This window comes from Rutidosis leptorrhynchoides, chromosome 4 (assembly GCF_046630445.1).
Source record: "Rutidosis leptorrhynchoides isolate AG116_Rl617_1_P2 chromosome 4, CSIRO_AGI_Rlap_v1, whole genome shotgun sequence".
Classification (NCBI taxonomy): domain Eukaryota; kingdom Viridiplantae; phylum Streptophyta; class Magnoliopsida; order Asterales; family Asteraceae; genus Rutidosis; species Rutidosis leptorrhynchoides.
In genome coordinates, this window is record NC_092336.1 from 203548761 (window position 1) to 203560534 (window position 11774).

Genomic DNA, 11774 nt, shown 5'->3' on the forward strand with positions numbered 1-11774 from the left:
GTCCCGATAGAATAATACGCCGATGTGTATTTGGAGATGAAGCTAGTAAAATATTAAACCATTATCACACAGGACCAACAGGAGGGCATTATGGGCCTCAACTAACAGCAAGAAAATTTTATGAAGCTGGATTCTATTGGCCTACAATTTACAAAGACGCACACCTTCTTTGCAAATCCTGTGATGCATGTCAAAGGGCCGGAAAAATAAATCAACGTGATGAAATGCCACAAAATGTCATCCAAGTATGTGAAGTATTTGACATTTGGGGTATTGACTTTATGGGTCAATTTCCAAAATCTCATAATAATCTATATATACTCGTAGCCATTGATTATGTATCTAAATGGGCGGAAGCACAAGCTCTCCCAACTAACGATGCACGAGTTGTAGTCAACTTTTTAAAACGTCTTTTTGCAAGGTTTGGAACACCGAAAGCTTTAATAAGTGATCGGGGTACTCATTTCTGTAATAATCAACTTGAGAAAGTTCTTAAAAGATATGGAGTAACTCATAAAATCTCCACCGCATATCATCCACAAACAAGTGGACAAGTTGAAAATACCAACCGAGCTTTAAAACGTATTTTAGAGAAAACCGTAGGATCAAATCCGAAGGAATGGTCCATTAAATTGGAGGATGCACTCTGGGCTTTTAGAACAGCCTACAAAACTCCAATTGGAACCACACCTTTTAGACTTGTTTATGGAAAAGCATGTCATCTTCCAGTAGAAATTGAACACAAAGCATTTTGGGCTTTGAAGACATGTAATCTTGATTTACATGAAGCTGGACGTCTACGATTAAGTCAACTAAACGAATTAGAAGAATTAAGACATGAAGCATACGAAAATTCGTTAATCTATAAAGAAAGAACGAAGAAATGGCATGATAAAAGAATCAGAAATTCAAAAGAATTTAAAGAAGGAGACAGAGTTCTTCTTTTCAATTCACGATTCAAGCTATTTCCTGGAAAATTGAAATCAAGATGGTCTGGACCATTCATAGTCAAAAGAGTTTTCCCATACGGAACGATAGAATTGATAAATTCAAATGGGATTGAATTTAAAGTTAATGGTCACAGAGTTAAACATTACATACATGGTCCGATGGAAGTCGACAACGAAGTTAATCATAATTTCGACACCGCAGCTAACTAAGTGTGGGGAGAATCAAGTCTTTAAAGGATAATATGTATTTCTGTTAGAGTTATATTGTCTGTTTTCGTGTAAATCTCGAAAATGGAACCCGAATGGTCTTTCCCTAGCAGACCCTAAAGAACTAGTCTTCTCCCCCCATTCTGAATTTTTATTTTTTTTAGGTTTTTACAAAATGAAGACTGCCTGTGAACTAAACCATGGTCTAATGCTACACGCTTTGATCACTAAACGTAATAATGACATACTACCGAGCGAATTAGTATCAGTAATCAGAGAAAGAATGGACGGAGTTAGAAAAGAATCCAGATGTGAAGATAATAAGTTACAATTTGGTAAAGGAAAATCAAAATCCGCAGCGAAAAGAAGAGCACGACACCTAGAACGATGTCACAAATGCGGAAAATGGTCACATGGAGGTAAATGTTCAAATAATCAAACCTATTCAAATACCGAATTTGTTACTTTATGCAGAGACGGACCGTTCATATGTTTAGAAGAAAAGACACTGAATGCTCGAGGTTACGCCTATGTAGCCATGAAAAACCAATTAAACCGACTATCTTATAAATGGGATAGATCATATAACTAAGAAATCTATTTCACAGGTATGTCTGTACAGTTTTTATTTTTATTTTTATTTTTAACCTTTTGATAATAAACGCTAATTTGTTCGCTAAAAAGTATTAAATTGGTATTGAATAAAATTAGGTTTGGCGACCGAAATTATTGATATCATTCAAAAATTTATTACATCACTGCGAAATTTAACGTTTATTCTTAAGGTATAAATATCTTTAAACAATCAACCCAAAATATTTCAAAAATTCGTCATGAGTTAAATTAGGTCTTGGAACCGAAATTACTTTACCGAAAAGAGGGGCGCATATTTTTGATAATATTTGATTGATTAAAGTGGGATAAAAAGCCAAAAAGATTTTTAATTTTATTTTTACCATGTTTTTAAAATTAATATTTAAATCTTAAATTAATATTGTAAACTTTGTAAAAAAATATATTTAAAATTGTAAATATTTGAAAAATTAATATAAGTTTGGTGTGAATTTATAATATGAATTTTTAAATTAAGATTGGTGTGAACTTTTAATTTTTAAAATATGAATTTTTAATTTTATGCATTTCAAATTTTAAGTTTGGTGTGAATTTTTAATATTAATTTTGAATTTTATATTTAAATTGTGTGAATTTAAAAACAAAAATTTACTTTATCTCATTAAGTTAAGAATATGATTTTTAAAATTCGTCGTAAGTTGAAGACTAGGTCTTTGAACCGAAATTGCTTTACCCGAGGGAGGGACGAGAACTTTTATTATCATTATTTTTAATCTTATTGAATTAAAGTATGCCAAAAACATTGAAAAAACTCAAAAATCTTAGCTTTTAAAACAATCGCTACAAAAAGACAAATTTTAAAATTTTGTCGAAGGACGGACTAGGACATCGATCCGAAACGACCTCGTCCTAAATAACAAGGGAAACAAAATTTTAAAAATTAAGTACTTAATTGTTTTATAAGTTAATGATTATAAAAAAAAAATATATATATATATATATCAAACTCCGCGACTCGCGGAGTTTGAAGGGTTATTCACCGCGAGTCGCGGAGGGACTAAAAATCAGAAAAAAAATATACCCGCAGAACAGATCAGTCCCCAACCCAAAACAAAAACATACTGCGAATTCTGCACGAAAAAACCCGAGAAAAACACCCCCAAAATCACAATTTTTAACGGTTAATCATCAAATCTTTTGCTAAAATCATGTTGAGAAGGATGCTATCTAAGAATTACTCAAGAAAAACGGTAAATTTCAACACCTAAACACCATTTAATTCGAAATTTGATGTTCTTGAGCAATTTTTTTTTCCAATTTGATTTTGATGCTTTTTAGTGTAATTAGGCTTAAATTGTTTATGTATTATGCTTGTATAACCTAGATTGATGCTGTTTAACATGATTAGAAGCCTTAAACTTCAAATTTTGAATAATCTAGGGTTTGTGTTCTTGAGCAATTTGGGGCTTTTTGATATAAACAGGTTATGGCCGATTTTTGTCATGAATTGTTGCTAAAATAAGTAGTGTAACATGTTTAGGTAGTTAAATGATCCAAACTTTGAGCCTAAATATGATTTTGAGAATTAAAGTGGACTTTTTCAAGTCTAAAATTCATGAACTTGATTTTTGAAAGATAATGCCATTTGAGACTTGTTTAATTGCTAGTAATGATTATTTTGACATGTTATTTGAGTTGAATGCTTATGAACTTGGCGAACATTTTCGTATATGCTTATTTGCAAAAGTGTAGATTTGATAAAAATGTGAAAATGAGCTTAAGTTTGATATAAATTGATCATGTCATTGTAATTATTTTGATTGATGATTTTGCTGACACTAATGCATATTTGGATGCACAAAAATTGTGTTTGATGTGTTTTGCAAACTGAAAGGGGTGAATCTTCATCCCAAGCCCGCAATGCTCCTGCTGAGAATTTGGAACAACAGGAGGTGGATAACTACTACAAGCAGGATATACCTCATCCAGTCATGACCTTTTCTGATATGCACTTAGAAGAGTTGCACCCGAACCTGAGATTTGACAGACTTTGGATAGATTATCCAAAATATCAAAGGGGTTTGCATACTCTTCATTCTAAGGTTGTTGAGGTACCGAGGGTCATAGAATGGGGACCCTTAGAAGCTGTAGAATTGGCCGAGCCAATTAGGGAATTACTTGTACAGAGGTATGGTAATTCTTCTTTTAATGACTGGGTACATTTATTCACCATGCGTAGACCTGTATATAAAGTATGGTGTGAAGAATTGTTATGTAGTATAGAGTTGAATGATCGGGTAGCTAGTTTAACCGATCGTTCTTTTATTAGATTTTTGTTAGGCGGTTCGATGCGCCACATGTCTTTACTGGACATGGCTCAGGCTTTACGTATATATACGCCTGAGGAGTTAGCGTCTGCCGATTGTAGAGGATTGATACTAAACGGTAGAAAGATAGATGAAAATTTTGATACACACGGTGTGTGGAGTCAAATGACAAGCCATCACCGTTTCAAAGGGGGAAATTACTCTTATTTGGATATAGATAGAGCCGAATTAAGAGTGATACATAGGTTTTTAGCTAATTCGATTACACAAAGGGGTAAGAACAAGGAAAAAGTAAATGAACAGGATTTGTTTTACCATATGTGTATTCGAGACCCACAAAGCGCTGTAAGTATACCGTATTGTGTGGGTTATTATTTATCAGCTATGGTTCGGGGGATGAGACCGCATAGCATAATAGGATGTGGTATTTTTATTACTTTGATTGGTGAATATCTCGGTGTGGATATAAGTCGGGGGGGATTATTAGTAGAAGAACCGGAACCCCGCGATACTATAGGTTTAAATGTATACCATGGTGCGAAAGTTTTGAAGAGGCGAAATAACGCCGCAGTACGATACCATGGTAGACATCCACAGGTGGAGAGAAACCAACAGCAAGGTAATGTAGGAGGGGGGAATGAGATGCAAGAAATGCAAAGGTTTATAGCTTCTCAGGAATACGAAAATGCTAGACAGAGAGCATTTGAAGATTGGCAAGTTCATCAGAACCAAATCATAGCTCATTGCCAACATATAGGTAGAAACTATATTCCTACACCGAAACCCATCTTCCCTCCCTGGTCTATAGAGATGCAGCCACCGTATCCTACGTATGACCCTGCCGAAGCATTCTATAGCACCTATGGTTATGCCTGGAACCCCTATTGGTACCAATATCATCCTTAGTATACTTATTTTTTTTTTATTTTGTAATTTGTAATGATTGATACGTTTAATACTTTTGTTAATATTGTAATCATTTTTATAATTGTCTAACTTTTATTCTTAGATTTTAATAATTTTTGAATGTGGGGTAATATACCAAACTTCAAAAATATGTATATATATTTGCAGTTTATCTTATGTACACAACAGGGTAAAACAACGCATTTTCAAAGACTGGCATTAAGTTCAGCAAAAGCAACTAATTTTGACGACAAGATGCAAAATATATGTGAAATAACAACAAGACGGAATGAACAAATGATGTGCACCATTTATCATTCAGCAAACAAACGCCAATATATTTGGAAACTTTGGTAAAATTTAATCATTTTCACACAAATCACCCTCAATAATTTAAATTGTTACTGATTTCTTGCAAATGAGGGCATTGCAAGATCTTAAGTGTGGGAAGGGGTTAAATTCTTTCGGATTTTAAAAATTTTTACTTTATACACTTGGTTACCATTAAAAATACTAGTAAAGCAGTAGTTGTATTAGAATCTAGTGTTCTCTGATAATAAAGAACAGCCCTGGTCTTATATACTGACTACTCAATTCTAGTAAAATTTTTCAAAATTTTCAATTAAATGAACTAAAAATCATGTTTATACATATTTATGAACGATAAAACTAGGTTTTAACACCGAAATTATTGTTACCTCAAAAAGGACATAAATTGAGAAACAAACTAAAATGTTAAAATTCATTTAAAATGGAATAGAGGACGATAAAAAGGAAAATAAAAGCCAAGTGTGGGAAAATTTACCAAGTTATCTTAAACATATGTCACATATTTCTGTAACAAATAACTGAAAATACTTTTGCTTTGGGCTAAACTAAACTGTTTTTACCCGATGAAAGAAAAGAAGAGATGGATCTACACGATGAATCAATTCCATCATTAAAAGGAAGTAAAGTCTTCCGAAAAAGAAACGCGCTTCTTGATTTAGGTCATGAAGTTGTCGTCCAGACCAGCTGTAGGTTGACGAAAAATCTAGAAAAGTCATCACTAAAATCAGCAGGAAATCCACGGACCTCAGCATTAAACAGGGTCGCCAAGTGGTCAGATTTATCCTAACCATGAGAAGGATTTATCTCGTACAATGGGGGGGCACCATGCAAATTAGCTGGATAAGACTAATGAATCAGATCCCCAGAAAGGATAATCTCCTTAAAAATCAGCTTTTAAGACTGATATTACTCAATCCTAGAGATTGACCTTAAAGATTGAGAATTCAAACTCATGGAATTCAATGATATCTAAACTCGAGCTTGAACGAGAAAATATTTTGATCAAAATTATAAACCGATTTGTTTTCTGAAAACCCATTTTCAATGCGTTCATTACCATTGAACGTAAAATCCTAGGAATTCACCTGGAATTCATTAGGTCACCTGAACTAAATCGGGTGTCAACCGTAAGAACGGTGGTTGCATAGCATGGTCAAAGACAGGACCTTGTGCCATACCAAAAAATTATAAGGGTGAGCTTTACTATTGCTCCTACCAAGGATAGTAATTGCATCCGACACGTTACAGACCATAATTAAAAGCATGTCAGGGGACATTGCCTTAACAGTTGCTTGTTCAACGCTTTCCTTTACAACCGGACGGTAGTTTACCGAAAGGTAATATACGGAACAAGTAAACTGGACGTGTTGCTTTCCAAATACAAGGTTAGCAAGTGGGTGACACAAAACCGCAAGTTTTGAGCTAAAATTTTCAAATCTAAAACCCACCAAACCCACAAAAATATTTTGCAAACACCGGTAAAGGGTTATCCCGGAAAACTTATCTAGGGTAAAAACTAGATTTAATTTTCAAAAGATCAAATGTTTTCATAAAGATCCAATTTCCTTAATGGATCTAATTTTTTATAGTCATGTGGGACTGTAAACCATATCGTTACTACTATTGTTTATACCACCGTATAGAAATCACTGATGTACAAAGTGTGAAGAATAAAGAAGTGATTCTAGTAATTCAAGACGATATTGCTTGAGGACAAGCAACGCTCAAGTGTGGGAATATTTGATAATGCTAAAAACGAACATATATTTCATAGCATTATTCCTCAAGAAAGACAAGCTTTTAGTTGCAATTGTTCTATTTACAAGTGATATTCGTTTAAATAATAAAAGGTGAAGACAAAAGACAGATTCGACGAATTGAAGACGCAAACGACCAAAAAGCTCAAAAGTACAAAAGACAATCAAAAAGGTTCCAATTATTGATAAGAAACGTCTCGAAATTACAAAAGTACAAGATTCAAAACGCAAAGTACAAAATATAAAATTGTACGCAAGGACGTTCGAAAATCCGGAACCGGGACCAGAGTCAACTCTCAACGCTCGACGCAACGGACTAAAAATTACAAGTTAACTATGTATATAAATATAATATAATATATAATTAATTATATTAATTATATATATATTATATTTATAAATAAAAACCGTCGGCAGAGAAAGACTCCAAGGGACTGAGCTGTAATTTCATTCTCCGCGACTCGCGGAGTTTGAAGGCAAAAATGCCGCGAGTCGCGGAGCCCCAAAAGTCGACTTTTCCTATAAAAGCAACCGAATTCTGATCGCAAATCATCATCTTTTTCTTCCTCATTCATACGTAAAATTTATATTTATAATTTATATTTTAATTTTAATTATAATTCTAATAATAAGGGTATGTTAGCGAATGTTGTAAGGGTGTAAGTCGAAATTCTGTCCGTGTAACGCTACGCTATTTTTAATCATTGTAAGTTATGTTCAACCTTTTTACATTAATGTCTCGTAGCTAAGTTATTATTATGCTTATTTAAAACGAAGTAATCATGATGTTGGGCTAATTACTAAAATTGGGTAATTGGGCTTTGTACCATAATTGGGGTTTGGACAAAAGAACGACACTTGTGGAAATTAGACTATGGGCTATTAATGGGCTTTATATTTGTTTAACTAAATGATAGTTTGTTAATGTTAATAATAAGATTTACAATTGTGCGTCCTTATAAATTACCATATACACTCGATCGGACACGATGGGCGGGGTATTTATATGTACGAATAATCGTTCATTTAACCGGACACGGGAATGGATTAATAGCCACTAGAATAATTAAAACAGGGGTGAAATTACATTCAAGGGTAATTGGTGTAATTGTTAACAAAGTAGTAAAACCTTGGTTTACACGCAGTTGATAACCTGGTGTATTCATTAAACAAAGTATTAAAACCTTGTTACAATTCGAATCCCCAATTAGTTGGAATATTTAACTTCGGGTATAAGAATAATTTGATGAGGACACTCGCACTTTATATTTATGACTGATGGACTGTTATGGAAAAAAACAGACGGACATATTAAATAATCCAGGACAAAGGACAATTAACCCATGGGCATAAAACTAAAATCAACACGTCAAACATCATGATTACAGAAGTTTAAATAAGCATAATTCTTTTATTTCATATTTAATTTCCTTTATTTTATATTTAATTGCACTTCTAATTATCGCATTTTTATTGTTATTTTATCGCAAGTTTATTTTATCGCACTTTTATTATTCGCAATTTCATTATCGTTATTTACTTTACGCTTAAAATTAAGTCTTGTATTTATTTATTATTTTACATTTGGTTTTAACTGCGACTAAAGTTTTAAAATCGACAAACCGGTCATTAAACGGTAAAAACCCCCCTTTATAATAATAATATTACTTATATATATATATTTGTATTTTTATAAAAGTAAACTAATATAGCGTTGAGCTTTGTTTAAAAAAGATTCCCTGTGGAATGAACCGGACTTACTAAAAACTACACTACTGTACGATTAGGTACACTGCCTATAAGTGTTGTAGCAAGGTTTAAGTATATCCATTCTCTAAATAAATAAATATCTTGTGTAAAATTGTATCGTATTTCATAGTTTTTCCTGCTAAAATTAATAACTATTTTATATACACCCCGCTGCACATCAATGCGCAACTTTTATAACTGTTTTACGAAATAGACACAAGTAACTGAAATTACGTTCTATGGTTGAATGATCGAAACTGAATATGCCCCTTTTAGTTTGGTAGCCAAAGAATTAGGGAACAGACACCCTAATTGACGCGAATCCTAAAGATAGATCTATCGGGCCCAACAAGCCCCATCCAAAGTACCGGATGCTTTAGTACTTCGAAATTTATATCATGTTCGAAGGAGGATCCCGGAATGATGGGGATATTCTTATATGCATTTAGTTAATGTCGGTTACCAGGGTTCAATCCATATGAATGAATTTTATCTCTATGTATGAGATGTATATTGAAATATGAAAATCTTGTGGTCTATTAAAATGATGGAAATGATTATTTATGTTAAACTAATGAACTCACCAACCTTTTGGTTGACACTTTAAAGCATGTTTATTCTCAGGTATGAAAGAAATCTTCCACTGTGCATTTGCTCATTTTAAAGATCTTACTTGGAGCCATTCATGACATATTTCAAAACACGTTGCATTCGAGTCGTCGAGTTTATCAAGATTATTATTAAGTCAATTTTAGTTGGAGGTATTATGAAATAGTATGCTTGCCGTCAACTTTCGATGTAAAGAAAGTTTGTCTTTTAAAAACGAATGCAATGTTTGTAAAATGTATCATATAGAGGTCAATTACCTCGCTATGTAATCAATTGTTGTGAAACATTTGTAATCGATATGGACTTCGTCCGGATGGATTAGGACGGGTTTCTACACAAACCTTTGGAATTTTATGGAACCGAAGGACCAATTGGATTGAAACGGTGGACCGAGAAAGTTGAATCGGTGTTTGCCATAAGTAAGTGTACTAAAGAGGACAAAGTTAAGTACGTTACGCATACCTTCACAGGTACTGCGTTAACATGGTGGAACACCTATCTTGAATAGGTAGGACACAATGCTGCTTACGCACTACCGTGGTCGGAATTCAAGCACTTGATGAACGATAAGTACCGTCCCAGAACCGAGGTCAATAAGCTCTAGTCAGAACTTAGAGGGTTACGAACACAGGGATTTGATATTACTTCGTACGAAAGACGATTCACAGAATTGTGCCTATTGTGTCCGAGAGCGTTCGAAGACGAGGAAGAGAAGATCGACGCATTTGTGAAAGGGTTACCGGAGAGAATCCAAGAAGATATAAGTTCACACGAGCCTGCCTCCATACAAAAGGCATGTAAAATGGCTCACAAACTAGTGAACCAGATTGAGGGAAGAATTAAAGAACAGGCAGCCGAAGAGGCCAACGTGAAGCTCGTCAAAATAAAGTGGGAGGAAAACGGTGATAAGAGTCACCAATACAACAACAACAATCCCAACAATCACGACATCAATCGCAACTACAACAAACGGCACAACAACAACAACAACTACAACAATTATCCCAACAACAATAACAACCACAACCACAACAACAACAACAATCAGAAGCAGCTATGCCAAAGGTGTGAAAAGTATCACTCGGGGTTCTGCACCAAATTTTGCAACAAGTGTAAAAGAAATGGTCATAGCGCGGCGAAGTGTGAGGTCTACGGACCAGGGGTTAACAGAGCAAAAGGAACAAATGGTGTCGGAACGAGTAATGGTGGAGCAAGTAGTGTCGGAGCAAGTTATGCCAATGTAGTTTGTTATAAATGTGGAAAACTGGGCCACATTATTAGAAATTTCCCGAACCAGGAGAACACGAATGGACAAGGCCACGGAAGAGTTTTCAATATTAATGCGGCAGAGGCACAGGAAGATCCGGAGCTTGTTACGGGTACCTTTCTTATTGACAATAAATCTGCTTACGTTTTATTTGATTCGGGTGCGGATAGAAGCTATATGAGTAGAGATTTTTGTGCTAAATTAAGTTGTCCATTGACGCCGTTAGATAGTAAATTTTTACTCGAATTAGCAAATGGTAAATTAATTTCAGCAGATAATATATGCCGGAATCGAGAAATTAAACTGGGTAGCGAAATATTTAAGATTGATTTGATACCAGTAGAGTTAGGGAGTTTTGATGTAATAGTTGGCATGGACTGGCTGAAGAAGATGAAAGCAGAGATCGTATGTTACAAAAATGCAATTCGCATTGTACGAGAAGAAGGAGAACCCTTAATGGTGTATGGAGAAAATGGCAACACGAAGCTACATCTTATTAGTAATTTGAAGGCACAAAAACTAATAAGAAAAGGTTGCTATGCTGTTTTAGCACACGTCGAGAAAGTACAAACTGAAGAAAAGAGCATCAATGATGTTCCCGTCGCAAAAGAATTTCCCGATGTATTTCCGAAAGAATTATCGGGACTACCTCCACATCGATCTGTTGAATTTCAAATAGATCTTGTACCAGGAGCTGCACCAATAGCTCGTGCTCCTTACAGACTCGCACCCATCGAGATGAAAGAACTACAAAGCCAACTGTAAGAACTATTAGAATGTAGTTTCATTCGACCAAGCACATCACCATGGGGAGCTCCTGTTTTGTTTTTCAAGAAGAAGGATGGTACATTTAGGTTGTGTATTGACTACAGAGAGTTGAATAAACTTACCATCAAAAACCGTTATCCACTACCGAGAATTGACGACTTATTTGATCAACTACAAGGCTCGTTGGTTTATTCAAAAATCGATTTACATTCTGGATATCATCAAATGCGAGTAAAGGAGGATGATATTCCAAAAACTGCTTTTAGGACGCGATATGGTCATTACGAGTTTATGGTTATGCCATTTGGATTGACTAACGCACCAGCTGTAT